At 43.6% G+C, this 21,662-nt stretch overlaps 1 long non-coding RNA gene across 1 annotated transcript; it reads right to left on the reverse strand.

The window, feature by feature from the left end:
• Positions 1–1,080: 1,080 nt before the first annotated feature.
• LOC123730910 (uncharacterized) lies at positions 1,081–3,313 on the reverse strand. Its single transcript, XR_006762354.1, has 2 exons — positions 3,192–3,313; positions 1,081–1,277 (listed from the first exon to the last, which is right to left on the reverse strand). It is a non-coding gene; the product is annotated as an uncharacterized lncRNA (long non-coding RNA).
• Positions 3,314–21,662: the final 18,349 nt, after the last annotated feature.

The raw sequence follows: 21,662 nt of genomic DNA on the forward strand, positions 1-21,662 counted from the left end.
GAGTTAATGTGGGCTTGACATTTAGCCTGTGGTGACAGAGCAGAGTGGGAGTGTAAGGTCAAGTGGTGGTGTTTAAAACAGCTCTTCACCAGGGTAAACAAAGACTTTGGCTCAGATAAACCCGGTCTCTAAGCAGCGGGAATGTCAAGTGTCACTCCAAGACGTGTGTGTAGTGGTGTGGTTGTGTGTTTGATCCACTTGTATGGGTGCTCCCCCCTCTCTTCCGCTCGTTTCCCTGCCCACATCTCCTTCCTCTTTTTTTATCATTTGTCTCTTGTCAAGCTTCTAGTAGGTAAGCTAATGGTAAGCACGTTTGATGAGCAGCATTAAAAATGGTTCAGTCAGAGAGGAGTCTGAGACTGGAATAACTTTAGGAGATTAATGACAGACAAAGTATTTTTTTTAAAGGTAGCAAATAGTCAAAATAACTTGTTGAAAGGGGGAAAAAATGAATAATGAAATAAAACAATACTGAAAATGCTATACTGGTCAAGTCCTTTTTAATGCTCCCACTGTAACGTAGGCCTGTAGAGCAGATGTTCAGTTGTAGTGCACTCAAGGAATGGTTCTAGTAGTTCTAGTAGTCGTGTCAAGGCCACCCCTAACATCCACATAAGAACTGCAAGATAGAGAGAACCAGTGACAGTATGATGTCTGAATCAATGAATAACAGCAATTCAACCGGCTCAAGGACTAAACCAACTCAAATCAAAAGGGTGCCAAATACTAAAGAAAGAAAGATTTCAAAACACAAACTAAATCCCACTCTCTCTCACAGTGCTCAATCACTATCAAAACACACACACACACACTAGAAATTCTACCACCAACGCTACAGCAATACAGTAAAAATCCTCACTTCTTTACTTTACGTTGGCCTCCACTCTTCCACCACACAGAGTAACATTTGGGACAAGCTCACCAGTTGCCCGCGTGCCGACTGAAGCTTTCGAAACTTCCTGTGAGTGTGGTGTTGCTCCTTGTGGAGGACACGTTGGCGCTCGTCTGCTTCTTTCCGTCTGCTTCTTCCGTCTGCTTCTTTCCATCTGCTTTTTCCGCCTGTTTCCTTCCGTCTGCTTCTTCCTTCTGCTTCATTCCGTCTGCTTCTTTCCATCTGTTTCTATTTGTCTACTTCTCATCTGTGCTGATTCATTGCTGCTTCTGTTGGCTTGGTAGCTAACTGGTGGTGGCTGCTGGGAGGATGGAGCTGGGCCTGGAGCTTCTCCCGAATGGTTCTCTCCTCTTTCTCAAAGAACCGCCATGAGCGGCAGGTGCACCTATTCAGATAATCACAGTGCAACATAACTATGAAACGGGATCACATTCATGAAGGAAAAGGGGCAAGTCAAAGAACAAGTGTGACACGTTCTAATTCATACAAAAAATGGTGTACCCCCTTTTTTCACCCATATGACATCAGCATGTTTTCCTTTGCTGCAACAAGTCGATTTAGTTTATTTCATCAAGTCCCAAGTATTTTATTTCACAAACGCTAATAAAAAAGTGTTGCTTAAACTTTTTTAGTTTGAGTAAACGTAGGACACAGGTGTAGCTATAAAGAAGACCAGCTGTTGGATTTATTTAAATACTCAAACATAAAAATATTTTAGAATGCGTACGTGGGCACATCATCAGTGCAATGCTGTTGAGCACTATTCTGTATACTTACCATGTGCCAAATAGCACCTTAACCCCTATGTAGTACACTACTTTTCACCAGGACCTATAGGGAATAGGTCTACAGTAGTACACTACATCTAGAATAAGGTACCATTTAGGACACAGTAATATTAAATCAGAGGTGATTTATAGTTAAAACACCATTTAATCATATATATTGTTGATGGATGATCATTGATAGCCTCAACATTATGTTTTTGACAGGGGCCATTGATGGAATTTAATTGAAGGAGTCTGAATTAAGTGTTATGCTAATGATGATTGATTGAAGTTTATTTATGAGGTTGAATTTTTTTTTTTTCCAAAGCGAGGGAATAATTGTAATTATTTCAGTATTATTATGTTTTCTAAGACTTGCAATGCAATAAGCAAATAGACTCAGACAAAACAATATTGATAAGATCACGAGCTTAATTAGCAGCTAAGAATTACATTATTGGATTTCATTCTGTTTATTCATGTTGTTCTATTAAGCAAGCTGCGGCACATAACATCACTATTAGGCCCCAACCAATAACACACACACACACACACACACACACACACCCCACAGAGACAATACCCAGTCAAGCATTCTTTCATATGAGACTCATCGGAGTGTGTTATTCCCCTGAACCACCCCAGCAGCCTGACTAAACTTCAGCAGCCTGAATAAACCTGAACACTGAATAGAAGGTTCCCTGTGGAGCCAAACACTACACAGCACTTTGCACAATAATACACAAAAGGGGATGAACTACTCACAAATGCCTTTTTTCCCCCTTTTTTTGGGGGGGGGGGGTAGATCAGCATTAATATTGCAGATAGATTGTAGCTTCCGTCAAGTCATTGTCTGCATCATTTCCAATCCCCCATATATATATTTTCCCATATATATATAAAAAAACATTTCAACTTCATTATGTTCCCCTAACCCCACCACCCGTCCCCTAATTGAAGTAAACTAATGGACAACAACACTTTGTCACGTCGGCATAAATGATTTGGGAGACAGGCGCAGGAATGCGTAATATGGGTTTTTATTACACCCAAATTGCGGCGTGCCGTGTAAGGGCACGAGGACGAAGACCAAACAAACACGTATACAACACACAGGGTTGAAACCCAAACAAAAGAGCGAGGAGTACCTCGAAAAACTAAAACGAGCGCACAATGATTAACACACGGGACGAGACCCGTAATCATCTGCACAATGATTAACACACGGGACGAGACCCGTAATCATCTGCACAATGATTAACACACGGGACTAGACCCGTAATCATCTGCACAATCCACAATGGCACGAAAGCCCAAAACACACAGCACAGGTACTCACACGCACCCACGGACATTGTAACAATAATCGACAGGACAATGGTAAACCAAAGGCATACTTATACAAGTACTAATCAATGGGAATACGGGTCAGGTGTGCACAATGAAAGTTCCAGAGGGATCCGTGACACACTTGGGCTTCTACTTCCAGCATATACATATTTTAGGGACAGAGTATCATTTACATTAGTTACCTTTTGTTTGCTTTTAATCCCATATCCTCAACCCCTCCTATCTATCCTTCGAAGACCATCCAGTTTGATTTCTACTCACAAATACCTTTGTATGTGTGTATTGTTAGCTGAATGCAACAAAGAGTGATAGTCCTGAATTGCTTCATCTTTGTGTGGGCGTTAGACTGCATTCTTACGGGGTGCTCTTTTGCTGTGGATATTTTGGGCTGCCAAGTAGCTAGCTCTCAGGTGAGGGGAGAAGAGGCGGAGGGACAGGGAGAGAGACAGAGAGGGAGCACAGGAGGTAGGTTGCACCCAAAAGAGAAAAGTAAACTTGACAGCTTGCCACATGCTGAGTGTAATAGGGGTCCAAAGGAGCCATCGGCAACACTCACATAACACACACACACACACACACACACACACACACACACACACACACACACACACACACACACACACACACACACACACACACACACACACACACACACACACACACACACACACACACACACACGCAAGCTCTTGAGTCCTAACAAGGGATTCAATTCAGACAGGATTCCCTTGAGGGGGTTTGATATGCAAGCAGAGATGAAGAACAGAAGAGAAACCAGAGAAAATAAATAATAGGAGGGTTTACTCAAGACCTTAAATTACCTGCCAGCATCTCTCTCTCCCCCTCTTTCTCTCTCTCCCGTTTTCTCTCTCTCTCCCATTTTCTCTCTCTCTTTCTCTCTCTCTGTTTTTTCTCTATCTCTCTGTCTCCCTTTCTCTCCCCCTCTCTTTTCTCTCTCAAGGAAATTCCTAAACCTGAGTTGACAGCCATGGAGAGGATTGTCCTTGCGATTGATATGCCCATTTACCCACTCCTCTTGTCCTCGCTTCCTTTCTCTCCACAGCTCCCTCACTGACCTTAGGTGGAGTCTATACAGTTTCTCTAAGCAAACACATTTATTCACTTTGGTTTGTTAGGCTGCATAGTGGCGCATGCACAACATATGGCATAAACTCTACTGTCAGTGTCTGTTTCTCTGTCTGTTTCTGTGTCTATTTCTCCGTCTGTTTAAAACTTGCATGTATGAGTGTCACTGTGTTACAGACTATGGTGAGCCTCATTAACAATTGGAGCAGACGTGCAAAGAACAACAGACAAATGGACAAAGAAATATGTGAAAAAGCAGAAATTAGATGAATAGAAAACAACAGATCAGCAGCATTGTTAGTCTGAAGGTGAAGCTGTGAAAATAAAGGATGCAGAAGAGAAACTGATCCTCATCCATCCTATATTCCACCCTATCATCCACCCTATCATCTATCCTGTCATATATCCTATCATATATCTATAATCTATCCTATCAACCACCCTATCATCCACCCTATCATCCACCCTATTATCTATCCGTCATCGTTCCTATCATATATCTATCATCCATCCTATCAACCATCCTATCATCCACCCTATCACCCACCCTATCATCCACCCTATCATCCACCCTATCATCCACACCTATCATCTATCCTATCATCCATCCTATCCTCCACCCTATCATCATCCTATCATCTATCCTATCATCCACCCAATCATCTATCATATCATCCATCCTATCATCCACCCTATCATCCACCCTATCATGCACCTTATCATCAACCCTATCATCCATCCTATCATCCATTTATTATCCATCCTTCACCCCTCCTCTTATTTTGACTGAGGACACACCTTCTGCTGCTCCTGTTAATTTAGCTTCTCCCATTACTGTCACGTTTGCTCACGCTCCCCCTCTCTGGCGCTCAAGGCCGCCAGGCTACTCATCATTACGCACACCTGTCACCATCGTTACGTGCACCAGCGCTTCATCAGACTCATCTGGAATCCATCACGTCATTGATTGCCTCCCTTATATCTGTCACTTCCTCAAATTCATTTCCGTGTCTGCATTGATGCTGTTTTGTTTCTCTTGTCCAGATTTTGTTGTTTAGTTTCATGTCTATTTACTATTAAATCCCTACCCTGTACTTGCTTCCCATCTCCCAGCGTCTGTGGTTACGGAACCTTTACAATTACAGGGAAAACCGGGACTGTTTGTGTGACTTTGTTTTCATATAACTATTCTCGGTTGACATTGACTTGTGTTATGTTCTAAGTATGTTTATGTGCATGTCGAGCATTTTGATATTGTTATGTGTGCATTGTGTGTGTGTGTGTGTGTGTGTGTGTGTGTGTGTGTGTGTGTGGGCTGTGCAGGTGTGTGTGTGTGTGTGTGTGTGTGTGTGTGTGTGTGTGTGTGTGTGTGTGTGTGTGTGTGTGTGTGTGTGTGTGTGTGCTGTGCAGGTGTGTGTGTGTGTGTGTGTGTGTGTGTGTGTGTGTGTGTGTGTGTGTGTGTGTGTGTGTGTGTGTGTGTGTGTGGCTGTGTGTGTGTGTGTGTGTGTGTGTGTGTGGGCTGTGCAGGTGTGTGTGTGTGTGTGTGTCTGTGCAGGTGTGTGTGTGTGTGTGTGTGTGTGTGTGTGTGTGTGTGTGTGTGTGTGTGTGTGTGTGTGTGTGTGTTTGCTGTCCTACTGTGTGTGCATGTGTACATCCTTGATCAAATATTAAACCAGTCAACCGTGACAAAGCCTAGTAATTCTCAAGTGGTTCATTTGATGAGTGTTCAAAGTCTTTGGCACTCAGTTCATTTTTTCAAAATACACTGAAAACATCACAATTACATAATCCATACAGATAAAAACAACAATGCGATGTTAAAACAAGTTGATATTGGGGTTAAATAATGTGTGCAATATCATTATACCGAATTTTTCTAACTATTACCTTGAACAAAATCAAGACGTCAATATTCTTGTAATGCTTTTTGTGTAAAATATCTTAAATTACAGCTCAATTTGAGAAAATTCGGAATTTGCGAATAATTATGATTAATCACAGCAAATCCTACAATTAACTCGATAAAAAAAAGTAGTTTGACTGCCCAAGTATGTATATGCAATATAATGGTTACATTTCTGTAGCTCAGTTATAAATATTTTACATTGTATACAATATCAACTCCATGCTGTTATTACATGCAATCAACTACACCAGAATTAAACTACATTTCTGCAATTGTCTTTATTACATTGCAATTATCCTTGCATGTTGTATATCTGCAATTACCATGACCATCTGGACAATTACATTCTGGTTACCAAAGTAATTACAGGGTATCTACAAGTCAAAAGGAGAAACTCAATATTGAACTCAATATGAACTGAATTATTTTGTGGTCCTTTCACTTACGAGACTTCCATTCACTTACTAGCCTAAATTAATTTCCTCATTCCAGGGTTCAAGATCATATCTTTCTGAAGCTAAATTCAACAGTTTTTGGATTTGTAGAAGTAGATATGTATGTCATTGAACGCAGCCTCCTTGGGCATCAGTGAAATCAATTTCCTAACAAAGGCCCTTTCAACGATTTAACTAGGTTTAATAGTCAAGGCTAGGCTCAAAGCAGGATGGAAATTGAATTGATGGAGATAGCAGAGGTCCCCATTCCGCTGATGAGCCAATTGAATCAGCTAGACCTTGAAGTGTGTGTGTCGGTGTGTGTGTGTGTGTGTGTGTGTGTGTGTGTAGTCTGACAATGCATTATATATCACACAAGGAATTATCCAATATCACAGATTCCCAGTCCTTGAGGTCCATAGAGTTTGCAGTTTGTTCTCTGCCCAAAAAAGTTAAATCAGTGATTACATGGATAGAGAGAATGTTTCTTCTCTAAGAAACTTTAGGCTGTCTCTGTAACTCACTTTTTGATTCATTGCTACCCATATTAAAAACAAACTTCTGCTTATAGTGCAGAAAAATGCTGCATCTTTCTATGTAACTCATTTTCATTTAAATACTTCCTTTACAGAAAAGCCTAGATAGAATGCCACACGTTCTTCCTCTCTCCATGACTCATTTGGTCTAAATATGACTTGTTATTCTAGAAAACAAATGTTGATTTCCCAGTGTGAGGAATGCAGTAGCTGTTATTTCTCTTGCTCAGTGGAGAGGAGGGAAGTGGCTGTGATGCAGTGCTTATAAATGCTTATCATTGAGGGAGCATTATACAGCTCAGTGTCTGCTGTCTCCATGTGGACATTTTAATCCCCACTGCGACGACATTCCACTCCCCACTTTTCTACTTTTGGGGACGTTTTGGAACCGTGCTGTGCATGACAAATAGGATCCCACGTGTTAGTGAGTCTGTCTGTGTTTGTCTGTCTGTCTGTGTTTGTGTGTTTGTGTATGTTATCATTTCATTGTGTGTGTGTGTATGTGTATGTGTGTGTGTGTGTGTGTGTGTGTGTGTGTGTGTGTGTGTGTGTGTGTGTGTGTGTGTGTGTGTGTGTGTGTGTGTGTGTGTGTGTGTGTGTGTGTGTGTGTGTGTGTGTGTTTGTGTGCCTGTGATTTTGTGATTTGAGGAATCAGCCAAGCCATTTAAAGAGGATGTGGTATCTATTGCACTATGAAGCCGGCACAACTTACAAACACTACATGCATACACATTGATAGGCATGACACGCACACTCACGCACTCACGTATGCAAACACACACAAGTATAATTAAACCTCACACAATGTGTAGGCAATGCACATGTTTTTCACATTTCTGTCAGAATGACAACATGACTAGAGGAGCAAGGCAATGGAGTATAATACTGTTGATTATGTGAAATTGTTTAATAAGACAGTTTAGAATACAATGGGATGTCTTTGTTTTCACCCAGATTAAAGTTCTGAGCCTCTCTCTCTCTCTCTCTCTCTCTCTCTCTCTCTCTCTCTCTCTAACTATCTCTCTCTCTCGCTCTCTCTCTTTCTCTCTCTCTACCCCTCAAGTGGTGATTGTGACCTGGGATGACCTCTCCTTCTAACACTCCCATCTCTCCCTCTCGCAACCACTATGTCATGTCTGTTCTGCCCTCTCTCAATCACTATGTCATGTCTGTTCTGCCCTCTCTCAATCACTATGTCTTGTCTGTTCTGCCCTCTTTAAACCACTATGTCATGTCTGTTCTGCCTTCTCTCAGCCACTATGTCATGTCTGTTCTGCCCTCTCTAAACCACAATATCATGTCTGTTCTGTCTTCTCTAAACCACTATGTCATGTCTGTTCTGCCCTCTCTCAGCCACTATGTCATGTCTGTTCTGCCCTCTCTCAGCCACTATGTCATGTCTGTTCTGTCCTCTCTAAACCACTATATAATGTCTGTTCTGCCCTCTCTCAACCACTATGTTATGTCTGTTCTGTCCTCTCTCAACCACTATATAATGTCTGTTCTGTCCTCTCTCAACCACTATGTCATGTCTGCTCTGCCCTCTCTCAACCACTATGTCATGTCTGTTCTGCCCTCTCTCAATCACTATGTCATGTCTGTTCTGTCCTCTCTCAACCACTATATAATGTCTGTTCTGTCCTCTCTAAACCACTATATAATGTCTGTTCTGCCCTCTCTCAACCACTATGTCATGTCTGCTCTGCCCTCTCTCAACCACTATGTCATGTCTGTTCTGCCCTCTCTCAATCACTATGTCATGTCTGTTCTGTCCTCTCTCAACCACTATATAATGTCTGTTCTGTCCTCTCTAAACCACTATATAATGTCTGTTCTGCCCTCTCTCAATCACTATGTCATGTCTGTTCTGCCCTCTCTCAACCACTATGCCATGTCTATTCCTCCATCATTAGCTTGACATTGTCCTCTCTTTCCTTCCTTTGCTGTGTGTGTGTGGCTGTGTGTGTGTGGCTGTGTGTGTGTGTGTGTGTGTGTGTGTGTGTGTGTGTGTGTGTGTGTGTGTGTGTGTGTGTGTGTGTGTGTGTGTGTGTGTGTGTGTGTGTGTGTGTGTGTGTGTGTGCATGCATGCTTCTACTTGAGTGTGTGTAAGCAGTATGTTTACCTAAGTATCTGCCCCTCACTGTGTTTGTCTGTACTGTATATGCGTCTGGTAATTACTTTAAAAATAGAACTTGGAGATGATTGCCAGTTTTGCCACCTCTGAGGGACAGGACACAATGACGGGAGACACAAATCCACAACTCTGATTCAGACAGGATATTGCTTCACTGTGCGTTTAGTGAACAGAGCTCATAGTGTGGGGCGGCAGCGTAGCCTAGTGGTTAGAGCATTGGACTAGTAACCGTAAAGGTTGCAAGATCGAATCCCTGAGCTGACAAGGTACAAATCTGTCGTTCTGCCCTTGAACAAGGCAGTTAACCCACTGTTCCTAGGCTTTCATTGAAAATAAGAATTTGTTCTTAACTGACTTGCCTAGTTAAATAAAAAAATGTGATCTCTTCATTTGAAGTAATTTCCTTGTTCTGCTATCCTAAACGCAAGGAGGATCAGTGAGAAAATGACAAGGCTTTGCCCCCTGTTTCTTCTCTGTGCTCCATATTTGTTGCTGTCTCTCATCTCTTCAAGGTCTCTCTTTCAGTAAATATTCAGTATTTAATCTTTTGGCTTGTGTGAATAAGAGAAAAGAAAATAAACTTGTCATTTGTTTCAGGCACCAAGGTCCAGCCATCCAAGCCATCCTACAGCCTATTACAGCAGTTTGATATTTCCTTTGAGAGTGGATGGCTTTGATGACTTTGTCTCTGTCTGAAGAGGCTGTTTCTGTTGCACAACTCACTGCCCTGAAAACTCTTAGAAAAGTGACTGATTGTCTCTCTATCATCTTCAGTCCAATTTACCCCTGTCAAGTGGTGCAGGCTGTTGGAGTTTGTCTCTCTCTGGTTTGATCTAACACATCTTTTTTCAGTGTAGCCTTCTAAGAAAGGCTTTGCTGATGTTAAACTCAGTGGAAGACCGGAGTCACACATTATCTGACATATTGTCATGAAATCAGTGTTCACTGACATCATATCAAGAAGGAGGGTGATATTGATTTAAGATTGCTACCAGGAAGATTGAAGCCCTTGAACTAATCTAGTTTTGTTCTAATTTGAAGAAATATATCCACTGATACAAATAGCTATTACAATATATATTATCATTGTGATCTTGAGACGCTGTGAATAACAGTAAGTAAAGAGATGAAGAGATATGGCTGTTTAGATAACACAATTAATGTATTGATTAAAGGATGTGACTGCTTTTTCAGATTGTTATGATAAGCATATAAGCATGGCCAGCATTCAAAAAGTGTATCGAAGTGGGAGTGCTGATCCATGATCAGTTTCGCTTTTAAGATTAGCCTTTAAGACACTTCATGAATATTTTCATGAACCGAACATTTGTTTCGCTTTAAAACCACTTTGGCCAACTCTGGTCCTAGAGAGCTACAGCGTGTGCATGTACCAGTGGAGGCTGCTGAGGGGAGGACGACTCATGACTGGAATGCAATCAATGGAATGGTATCAACCACATCAAAGACGTGGTTTCCGGGTGAGAAGCATCCACCGGCATTTCCCCACTTCAGCCCCTCTGAAGTAGGAGGGCTGCAGGTAGCCTAGCGGTTAAGAGCATTGGGCCAGTAACCGAAAGTACGCTGGTTAGAATCCCTGAGCAGGCAAGGTGGAAAAATGTGCTGTTCTGTCCTTCAGCAAGGCAGTTACACCCAAAAACTGCTACCTGGGCACTGAGGATGTCGATTTAGGTGTCTACCACACCTGACTAGGTATCTCCCCTGTCTACCACACCTGACTAGGTATCTCCCCTGTCTACCACACCTGACTAGGTATCTCCCCTGTGTACCACACCTGACTAGGTACCTCCCCTGTGTACCACACCTGACTAGGTATATCCCCTGTCTACCACACCTGACAAGGTATATCCCCTGTCTACCACACCTGACAAGGTATCTCCCCTGTGTACCACACCTGACTAGGTATCTCCCCTGTGTACCACACCTGACTAGGTATCTCCCCTGTCTACCACACCTGATTAGGTATCTCCCCTGTGTACCACACCTGACTAGGTATCTCCCCTGTCTACCACACCTGACTAGGTATCTCCCCTGTGTACCACACCTGACTAGGTACCTCCCCTGTGTACCACACCTGACTAGGTATATCCCCTGTCTACCACACCTGACAAGGTATCTCCCCTGTCTACCACACCTGACTAGGTATCTCCCCTGTCTACCACACCTGATTAGGTATCTCCCCTGTGTACCACACCTGACTAGGTATATCCCCTGTGTACCACACCTGACCAGGTATCTCCCCTGTGTACCACACCTGACTAGGTATCTCCCCTGTGTACCACACCTGACTAGGTATCTCCCCTGTCTACCACACCTGACTAGGTACCTCCCCTGTGTACCACACCTGACTAGGTACCTCCCCTGTGTACCACACCTGACTAGGTACCTCCCCTGTGTACCACACCTGACTAGGTATCTCCCCTGTGTACCACACCTGACTAGGTACCTCCCCTGTGTACCACACCTGACTAGGTATCTCCCGTCTACCACACCTGACTAGGTATCTCCCCTGTCTACCACACCTGATTAGGTATCTCCCCTGTGTACCACACCTGACTAGGTATCTCCCCTGTGTACCACACCTGACTAGGTATCTCCCGTCTACCACACCTGACTAGGTATCTCCCCTGTCTACCACACCTGACTAGGTATCTCCCCTGTGTACCACACCTGACTAGGTATATCCCCTGTGTACCACACCTGACCAGGTATCTCCCCTGTGTACCACACCTGACTAGGTATCTCCCCTGTGTACCACACCTGACTAGGTACCTCCCCTGTGTACCACACCTGACTAGGTATCTCCCCTGTGTACCACACCTGACTAGGTACCTCCCCTGTGTACCACACCTGACTAGGTACCTCCCCTGTGTACCACACCTGACTAGGTATCTCCCCTGTGTACCACACCTGACTAGGTACCTCCCCTGTCTACCACACCTGACGAGGTATCTCCCATGTCTACCACACCTGACTAGGTATCTTTCCTGTCTACCACACCTGACTAGGTATCTCCCATGTCTACCACACCTGACTAGGTATCTTTCCTGTCTACCACACCTGACTAGGTATCTCCCATGTCTACCACGCCTGCTTCACCTAATCATGGTAATTAGCTATTGAATTAGATACAGAAAGGTACTGTTACTGTTTTTCAACAAACAACTCCAACAAAACCGAAATAGAACTCTTGATCAGCTGGGCGGTTTATTTGTCGTAATTCATCTGGAGAGAAATGGTGCTTGTTTAGATTGAAAACCTGTGTTGCTATGACAATTAGTGCTGGATCTGGGTGGTTTACTTTATGTGTTTAACAAATTGTTAATGAGCTTGCAGGCAGGCAGACATGATTATTCAACAGCAGGAGAATCAGCCTCTAATTTGGAAATCAATGAGGGAGAGAGAGAGAAAAGAGAAAGAGCGGAGAGAGAACAATAACAGCCAATGACTCAAAAGTATTTGGAGGGGAGGATGAGAGATGGGTGAAGAGAAGGAAGGAGAGAGATGGAGGGTTTGGGCAGAGTTGTCACAGGAAAGTGACAATAAAACAAAGGGGAAGAGAGACTGAGTAATTAGAACTATTCTGTATCAGTATAAGATACATCCTTTGAATGCTATTTTAGTTTGATGTTATTCATCTGTGAGTTGTAGTTTATATTCTAATAAAATAAATGTAAATGTTATTTGTCACATGCGCTGAATACAACTGGTGTTGACTTTACCTTGAAATGCTTATTACAAGCCCTTTCCCACAAGGCAGTATTTTTTTTTTAAATAGCTAAACTAAAAAAGGAAATAGTAAAACAATAAATAACAATAATGAGATGATATACTGTACCAGGAGCACCGGTACCGAGTCAATGTGCAGTTAACAAGTGGGTCGGCGTTAAAGTGACTAGGCAATCAGGATAGACAAAAAACATCATAGCAGCTACATAGCCTAGCAGTTGAGAGTGTTGGGCTACTAACTGAAAGGTTGCTGGTTTGAAACCCTGAGATTACTACATGAAAAAACTGTCGATGTGCCCTTGAGCAAGCCACGTAACCCTAATTGCTACTGTAAGATGCTATGGACAAGAATGTCTGCTAATTTTAAGAAAATGTAATGGTGTCAATGTTAGTGTGCATAGAGTCAGTGCCTAAAAAAGGGGGTCAACGCAAACATTATGGGTAGCCATTTACTTAACTGTTCAGCAGTCTTATTGCTTGGGGGTAGAAGCTGTCGACGAACCCTTTGGTAGCAGAGGGAACAGTCTATGACTTGGGTGGCTGGAGTCTTTGGTACTTTTTAGGGCCTTCCTCTGACACTGCCTGGTTTAGAGATCCTGGATGGCAGGGTGCTCAGCCCCAGTGTTGTACTGGGCCGTACACAATACTTGCACTTTCTGGGGGCGCCCCCCCCAGGAGATGTTTCTGTGTGTGGTGTTATTCAGCAAATTTGAACGTGTGTTCGGTGTTATTTAGCGATATGTCGAGCTAAAAGGTCAGGCTGTAATCACAGGTATAAACATCAGTCTGCCCCAGCCCGGCTCAGCTCCCGCCCAGGACACAAAGCTGCACATCACCAGGAACAAAATGTCAGCCAGATTAGGAGTGCTGATTGCCCATTACAAGGCCAGACTCAGCTCTGAATGAGATTAAAAGGGTCCCTTCTTTCCCTCAGCTTTCTCCCACAGACAAGGTCAAAAATACCAAACAAAGAGACTGGAGAATTCAGTTTTTGTAAGAAGGAATGTTTGACTGGAGTGTGTGTGTATGTCTGTGTTGTGTGTGTGTCTGTGTCTGTCTGTCTGTCTGTCTGTCTGTCTGTCTGTCTGTCTGTCTGTCTGTCTGTCTGTCTGTCTGTGTGTGTGTGTGTGTGTGTGTGTGTGTGTGTGTGTGTGTGTGTGTGTGTGTGTGTGTGTGTGTGTGTGTGTGTGTGTGTGTGTGTGTGTGTGTGTGTGTGTGTGTGTGTGTGTGTGTGAGTGCGTGTGTCATGTATGTGTGTGTGTTTACTTTAGGAAAAGGTGGTTGATGGCACATCAACTCAGAAAATGATTAAATAAATCTAAGTACCTAAAATACTTCTTAGCACCAAATACTTAAACTCTACATTTAGAGGTAACAGTGTAAAAGCCTGATAGAAAATAATCCCATAAAAGAGTACTTTCAAAAAGCTGTGAACAATACTCTTTTAGAAGAGGGAGAGAGCAGGAAAGAAGGATGAAAGAAGTATCTGTGTGTTTGTCTGTTTTTCTTTCTGTGTGTGTGTGTGTGTGTGTGCGCGTCAGTCTGCGTGTGTGCATGTGTTTGTGTGTGTGTGTGTGTGTGTGTGTGTGTGTGTGTGTGTGTGTGTGTGTGTGTGTGTGTGTGTGTGTGTGTGTGTGTGAGAGACGTTTATCTTTCTTCATATACCAACCGTTATGGGTCTGTGTGAGTGGGTTGGTTGTCATTCCAGTCTGTACACTATAAAAGCAAATATTCCCTCCTTTCTTTTCTCCAAGCCGTTGTTTGACTGGTCTTCCTGTATTGCTGCTGAACAGAGTGTAGCGCAGAGTAGGCCAGGTGTGTAGTCTGGACCTCCAGGCACAGTGGAGACCAGGGAGAGACACACAGACATAGTGGAGACCAGGGAGAAACACGCAGACACAGTGGAGACCAGGGAGCGACACACAGACACAGTGGAGACCAAGGAGAGACACACAGACACAGTGCAGACCAGGGAGAGACACACAGACACAGTGGAGACCAGGGAGAGACACACAGACACAGTGGAGACCAGGGAGAGACACACAGACAGAGTGGAGACCAGGGAGAGACACACAGACACAGTGGAGACCAGGGAGAGACACACAGACACAGTGGAGACCAGGGAGAGACACACAGACAGAGTGGAGACCAGGGAGAGACACACAGACACAGTGGAGACCAGGGAGAGACACACAGACACAGTGGAGACCAGGGAGAGACACATGGACATTACAGCAGGTCATTAACTAACCCCTCTGGCCTCTGTGTGTGTGTGTGTGTATATGTATGTGCGTGTTTGTGTGTGTATTTGTGTTTGTGTGTGTGTGTGTGTATATGTATGTATGTGCCTGTGTTTGTGTGTGTGTTTGTGTGTGTGTGTGTGTGTGTGTGTGTGTGTGTGTGTGTGTGTGTGTGTGTGTGTGTGTGTGTGTGTGTGTGTGTGTGTGTGTGTGTGTGTGTGTGTGTGTGTGTGTGTGTGTGTGTGTGTGTATGTATGTGCATGGACTGTGTAAATAAAAATACACGCATGCGTGTTTATGTTTGTGGGTGCACATACCGCCTTACCCAGACCCTCCTCTACTTATATGCAGACGACCCGAACACTAGAAGGCCCACGACCAAGAAAAAAGTATTGTCAGCTATCTAAACTGTGTAGTAATTATGTCCCACTTACTGACCAATGCACTTGTCCAGGGGCCCAGACTTACTGACCAAGACACTTGCCAAGGGGCTCTGACTTACTGACCAAGACACTTGCCCAGGGGCCCTGACTTACTGACCAAGACACTTGCCTAGGGGCCCTGACTTACTGACCAAGACAGTTGCCCAGGGGCCCTGACTTACTGACCAAGACACTTGCCCAGGGGCGCTGACTTACTGACCAAGACACTTGCCTAGGGGCCCTGACTTACTGACCAAGACACTTGCCCAGGGGCTCTGACTTACTGACCAAGACACTTGCCCAGGGGCCCTGACTTACTGACCAAGACACTTGCCTAGGGGCCCTGACTTACTGACCAAGACACTTGCCCAGGGGCCCTGACTTACTGACCAAGACACTTGTCTAGGGGCCCTGACTTACTGACCAAGACACTTGCCCAGGGGCCCTGACTTACTGACCAAGACACTTGCCCAGGGGCCCTGACTTACTGACCAAGACACTTGCCTAGGGGCCCTGACTTACTGACCAAGACACTTGCCTAGAGGCCCTGACATGCAGGCACCCTCTACTGATTTTGTTAGTCACTTTCACTCAGATATCATTTTAACATAAGTCATGCCAAAATGTGTAGAACCTCATGAAACCTTTCTCTCTGCCCAATGGACAAATGTGTATGGCCTCAAAACTGTAGAGGTGCTTCTGGCCTTACCACATCAATATGTTAATTTCCCTTTAACCCTTTACAGTTGTGGGAATTGACCTATATGGTTAGGGCTACATTGAAATGTTTCTTACAGAATAAGTATGAAGAAAAGCATATGTATAGCCATCGTAGCAATTGAAAGGGAACAGTTTGGAGATTGTGGGAGAATTACTATACCAAAGGTGAGGACACAACAGTTCACCTGACACAAGACTGAATCCAAAGATTACACTGTTGTGCATTTTACATTTGTTGACAACAAAATTTGAAAATACTCTGGATACATTCAGTAACATGATAATAATATTCCTGGAAAATGTGTGGTAGGTGCAACATAAAACAACACAAATGACAAGGGTTTGAGTGAGAGGATTAACTGGTGTCTCCAAGTGGCCACTCACCTCTCCAACGTTTCCACAGTTCCTAAGTCATTTAAATGCACTTTTATGACTCAAAGAAGAGTCTTCAACTATAAGGTGTTTTTTTACCTCTCCTAGCTGTTCTGTTGAGGAACTACAGCAAGCACACTTGCAGTTGTTCTGTTTGGAACACAACCCTGCATCCCCACCATCACACAATTGCTTTAGCTGTTTACGCAATCCAAAAACGGTCCATAATATATCGAAATCTGGGACAGATGGGCATGATTTGAAAGCCTGTTCTATTGCCAACATGACTAGCTAAGTTATAAAATATGATATTACAGTGTCAGGTTTTCACAAGGCAATTCAGGGAAACAGATCATCATTTTGGTGTGCATAGAAAGGAGTCATAAGTGCATTCAGGTGCGTGTTCTGAGGTGCAACTTCTTAACAATAAACAAACATGGATTCATTATCAACCCAGTGTATGATCCCATATCATGTTGTAACTGTACATCAAACATAGTGATGATAAACGTTGACACTCGTTATTACATGAGTTTTATAACATGGTAATGTGAAGTGCACATTTGGCTTGCGAGTATGATATCAAAGCGGTATTTATTATAATCCTCAATGTCTCATCTTTCAAAATACATAGAGAGCTCTTGATTTACAGCATTTCCCTCACTTAGACAACAAAACATTTTCAAAAATTGGCAATTTAGGGGATTGGGGGAAACTTCTTGAGAGGTGCTCAAGTTCGGAACGTCAGTCAGTCAAAACCCATACTGTGAAGTGCAGAGCCAGAGCTCCGATGTCATTTATAGCATGTTACTGTACAGCCATTGCGTTCCAATCTAGGTGTTTATCAGTGCCCACATCTGCCATATTCAACCCGAACATGGGTACGAGTGTAAAAGGTTAACAAGGATGCCTCCGCCGCCTTTCAGTATATTGACACTTCATATTTATCTGCTTATGTTCAGGTTACCTCAGGTGAAAGAGAAATCATGTTCAGCTAAAGGAGGAAACAAGTGAAGTGAATAGAAGCAGAATGCCATGTGCATTGCTGATGCGTTTGTTCTCACTGCGACTTGCGGATGCATGGGTTTTGTAACTGTAACCATCTATCTTATAAACAATGCATCTTTGTTGTGCCATCCATCTCACACAGCACGCCTGACTGAACTCCTTTCACTGCGCTGGCAAACAAAACGCTTGACAACGATGGAGCCAATTTTTACCCTTGCATAAGATATCTATCACTGTCTACACCGCATTATATCACCACAGAGAGCGAGAGGAGCACAAAGAACTAACAATGTGTCAAATGATCTAGTGGTTCTGTCCTTGCTAGATACTGTAGCCATGGACAAAATCTGTTGATAAAAACATTAGCGAGAATAGGTAGGATGGAGAGGGATGGGGGGGTGATAGAGGACACGAGAGGGAGGGAGATTGGAAGAGCGGGACAGAGGACAGGGAGATTATTTGAAGATATGATGTGAAGGTAGTGTCCATGGTGCATGCCATGTGTTAAATGGCAGTAGGAGTTGTGTCTGGGGTGTGTGGAACATATATAGGAGGTCGTTCGGAGGAGGAGATTGGAGAGCTATGTAGAATTAGACCATGAGTATGTGGTGTGAAGGAAGCTACAGTGGGGGAAAAAGTATTTGATCCCCTGCTGATTTTGTACGCTTGCCCACTGACAAAGAAAGGATCAGTCTATAATTTTATTGGTAGGTTTATTTGAACAGTGAGAGACAGAATAACAACAAAAAAATCCAGAAAAACGCATGTCAAAAATTTTATAAATTGATTTGCATTTTAATGAGGGAAATAAGTATTTGACCCCCTCTCAATCAGAAAGATTTCTGGCTCCCAGGTGTCTTTTATACAGGTAACGAGCTGAGATTAGGAGCACACTCTTAAAGAGAGTGCTCCTAACCGCAGCTTGTTACCTGTAAAAAAGACACCTGTCCACAGAAGCATTCAATCAATCAGATTCCAAACTCTCCACCATGGCCAAGACCAAAGAGCTCCCCAAGGATGTCAGGGACAAGATTGTAGACCTACACAAGGCTGGAATGGGCTACAAGACCATCGCCAAGCAGCTTGGTGAGAAGGTGACAACATTTGGTGCGATTATTCGCAAATGGAAGAAACACAAAAGAACTGTCAATATCCCTCGGCCTGGGGCTCCATGCAAGATCTCACCTCGTGGAGTTGCAATGATCATGAGAACGGTGAGGAATCAGCCCAGAACTACACGGGAGGATCTTGTCAATGATCTCAAGGTAGCTGGGACCATAGTCACTAAGAAAACAATTAGTAACACACTACGCCGTGAAGGACTGAAATCCTGCAGCGCCCGCAAGGTCCCCCTGCTCAAGAATACATATACATGCCCGTCTGAAGTTTGCCAATGAACATCTGAATGACTCAGAGGACAACTGGGTGACAGTGTTGTGGTCAGATGAGACCAAAATGGAGCTCTTTGACATCAACTCAACTCGCCGTGTTTGGAGGAGGAGGAATGCTGCCTATGACCCCAAGAACACCATCTCCACCGTCAAACCTGGAGGTGGAAACATTATGCTTTGGGGGTGTTTTTCTGCTAAGGGGACAGGACAACTTCACAGTATCAAAGGGACGATGGACAGGGCCATGTACTGTCAAATCTTGGGTGAGAACCTCCTTCCCTCAGCCAGGGCATTGAAAATGGGTCGTGGATGGGTATTCCAGTATGACAATGACCCAAAACACACGGCTAAGCCAACAACGGAGTGGCTCAAGAAGAAGCACATTAAGGTCCTGGAGTGGCCTAGCCAGTCTCCAGACCTTAATCCCATAGAAAATCTGTGGATGGAGCTGAAGGTTTGAGTTGCCAAACGTCAGCCTCGAAACCTTAATGACTTGGAGAAGATCTGCAAAGAGGAGTGGGACAAAATCCCTCCTGAGATGTGTGCAAACCTGGTGGCCAACTACAAGAAACGTCTGACCTCTGTGATTGCCAACAAGGGTTTTGCCACCAAGTACTAAGTCATGTTTTGCAGAGGGGTCAAATACTTATTTCCCTCATTAAAACGCAAATCATTTTATAACATTTTTGACATGCGTTTTTCTGGATTTTTTGTTGTTATTCTGTCTCTCACTGTTCAAATAAACCTACTATTAAAATTATAGACTGATCATTTCTTTGCAAGTGGGCAAACGTACAAAATCATCAGGGGATCAAATACTTTTTTCCCCCACTGTACATCTGTCATCTGTATCCATATGCCTGGGTGAAGTTCAGCAGGTATGACGTTTTAAAACGGCATTGAAATGGGGAGATGCAACCTGATCTTGACCAATAATAATACTCATCTACTGTAAATGTTTTGTTGTAAAATGAACATGACCCTTGGCTGAAAGGTTTCTGTTGAGTGGCATCATACTGTCCATACACTGTGAAGAATACATGTACTTTAGGTATATTACTGCAGCTCTTCTCCCAGCTCCTTCAGTTGATTCCTATACTGTTATTCTGATGTCTCCATGGTGATGCTCTGATGATTTCACCATTCTCATATTGCCCAATTTCCTCTGTGTTTACATCCTGCTCTGTTCATATAAGGTGACTCAAAGACCAGCACACAAGCACTCACTGATATAAATACACAACAGTATGGGACGTGTAATAGAGTGTGTTTGTGTGTGTGGGTGTTTGTGTGTACTTTGACCTGTGTGTTCAATATATTTAGACAAAGTGGTAGGGGATGCTGTGTACGATGGTGGTAATTTAGTGAAGAGGGTTTTCTGTCCATTTCAATACCTGGACACATACATCTTCAATCTTCTAAATTTTCCCTGTGACTCGGCTGCATCCCAAACTGCTGCACGGTGCTATTTATATTTGTGCATCCACTGTGGAAACCAAATGCTCTCTTAGCCCTAATGGAGGTGCTACGGAGCCAAAATGGAGTGGCTGCCTGCTTGTTTGCCACAGAGCCTTTCCTTTACTTCCTCCCCTATAGATACTAAAGAGAGGATGGGAGAGAGGGAGAGAGAGAGAGAGTCAAAGAGAGAGAGAGAAAGGAAGTAAACGAGAGAGAAGAATAAGAAGGAATAGTGCATCTCATATTATCTCAGCTCACTGGTCAGTATAGCAGCACCCACCCGTAGCACACGCTCCAGCAGGTGAGTTTTCACTGGCCATCCCCAAAGCCAACTCCTCCTTTGGCCACATGTCCTTCCAGTTCTCTGCTGCCAATGACTGGAACAAATTGCAAAAATCACTGAAGCTGGAGACTTATATCTCCCTCACTAACTTTAAGCATCAGCTGTCAGATCAGCTTACCAATCTTTGCACCTGTACACAGCCCGTCTCACCCAACTACTTCATCCTCATTTTGTTATTTTTTGTTGTTGCTCCTTTGCACCCCAGTATCTCTACTTGCACATTCATCTTCTGCACATCTATCACTCCAATGTTAAATTGCTAAATTGTAATTATTTCGCCACTATGGGCTATTTATTGCCTTACCTTCCTAATTTTACTACACTGCTCAAAAAAATAAAGGGAACACTAAAATAACACATCCTAGATCTGAATGAATGAAATAATCTTATTAAATAGTTTTTTCTTTACATAGTTGAATGTGCTGACAACAAAATCACACAAAAATAATACATGGAAATCCAATTTATCAACCAATGGAGGTCTGGATTGGAGTCACACTCAAAATTAAAGTGGAAACCCACATTACTGGCTGATCCAACTGATGTAATGTCCTTAAAACAAGTCAAAATGAGGCTCAGTAGTGTGTGTGGCCTCCACGTGCCTGTATGACCTCCCTACAACGCCTGGGCATGCTCCTGATGAGGTGGCGGTGGTCTCCTGAGGGATCTCCTCCCAGACCTGGACTAAAGCATCCGCCAACTCCTGGACAGTCTGTGGTGCAACGTGGCGTTGGTGGATGGAGCGAGACATGATGTCCCAGATGTGCTCAATTGGATTCAGGTCTAGGGAACGGGCGGGCCAGTCCATAGCATCAATGCCTTCCTCTTGCAGGAACTGCTGACACACTCCAGCCAC

Source organism: Salmo salar, chromosome ssa27, assembly GCF_905237065.1.
Source record: "Salmo salar chromosome ssa27, Ssal_v3.1, whole genome shotgun sequence".
In the NCBI taxonomy this organism is placed as follows: Eukaryota; Metazoa; Chordata; class Actinopteri; order Salmoniformes; family Salmonidae; genus Salmo; species Salmo salar.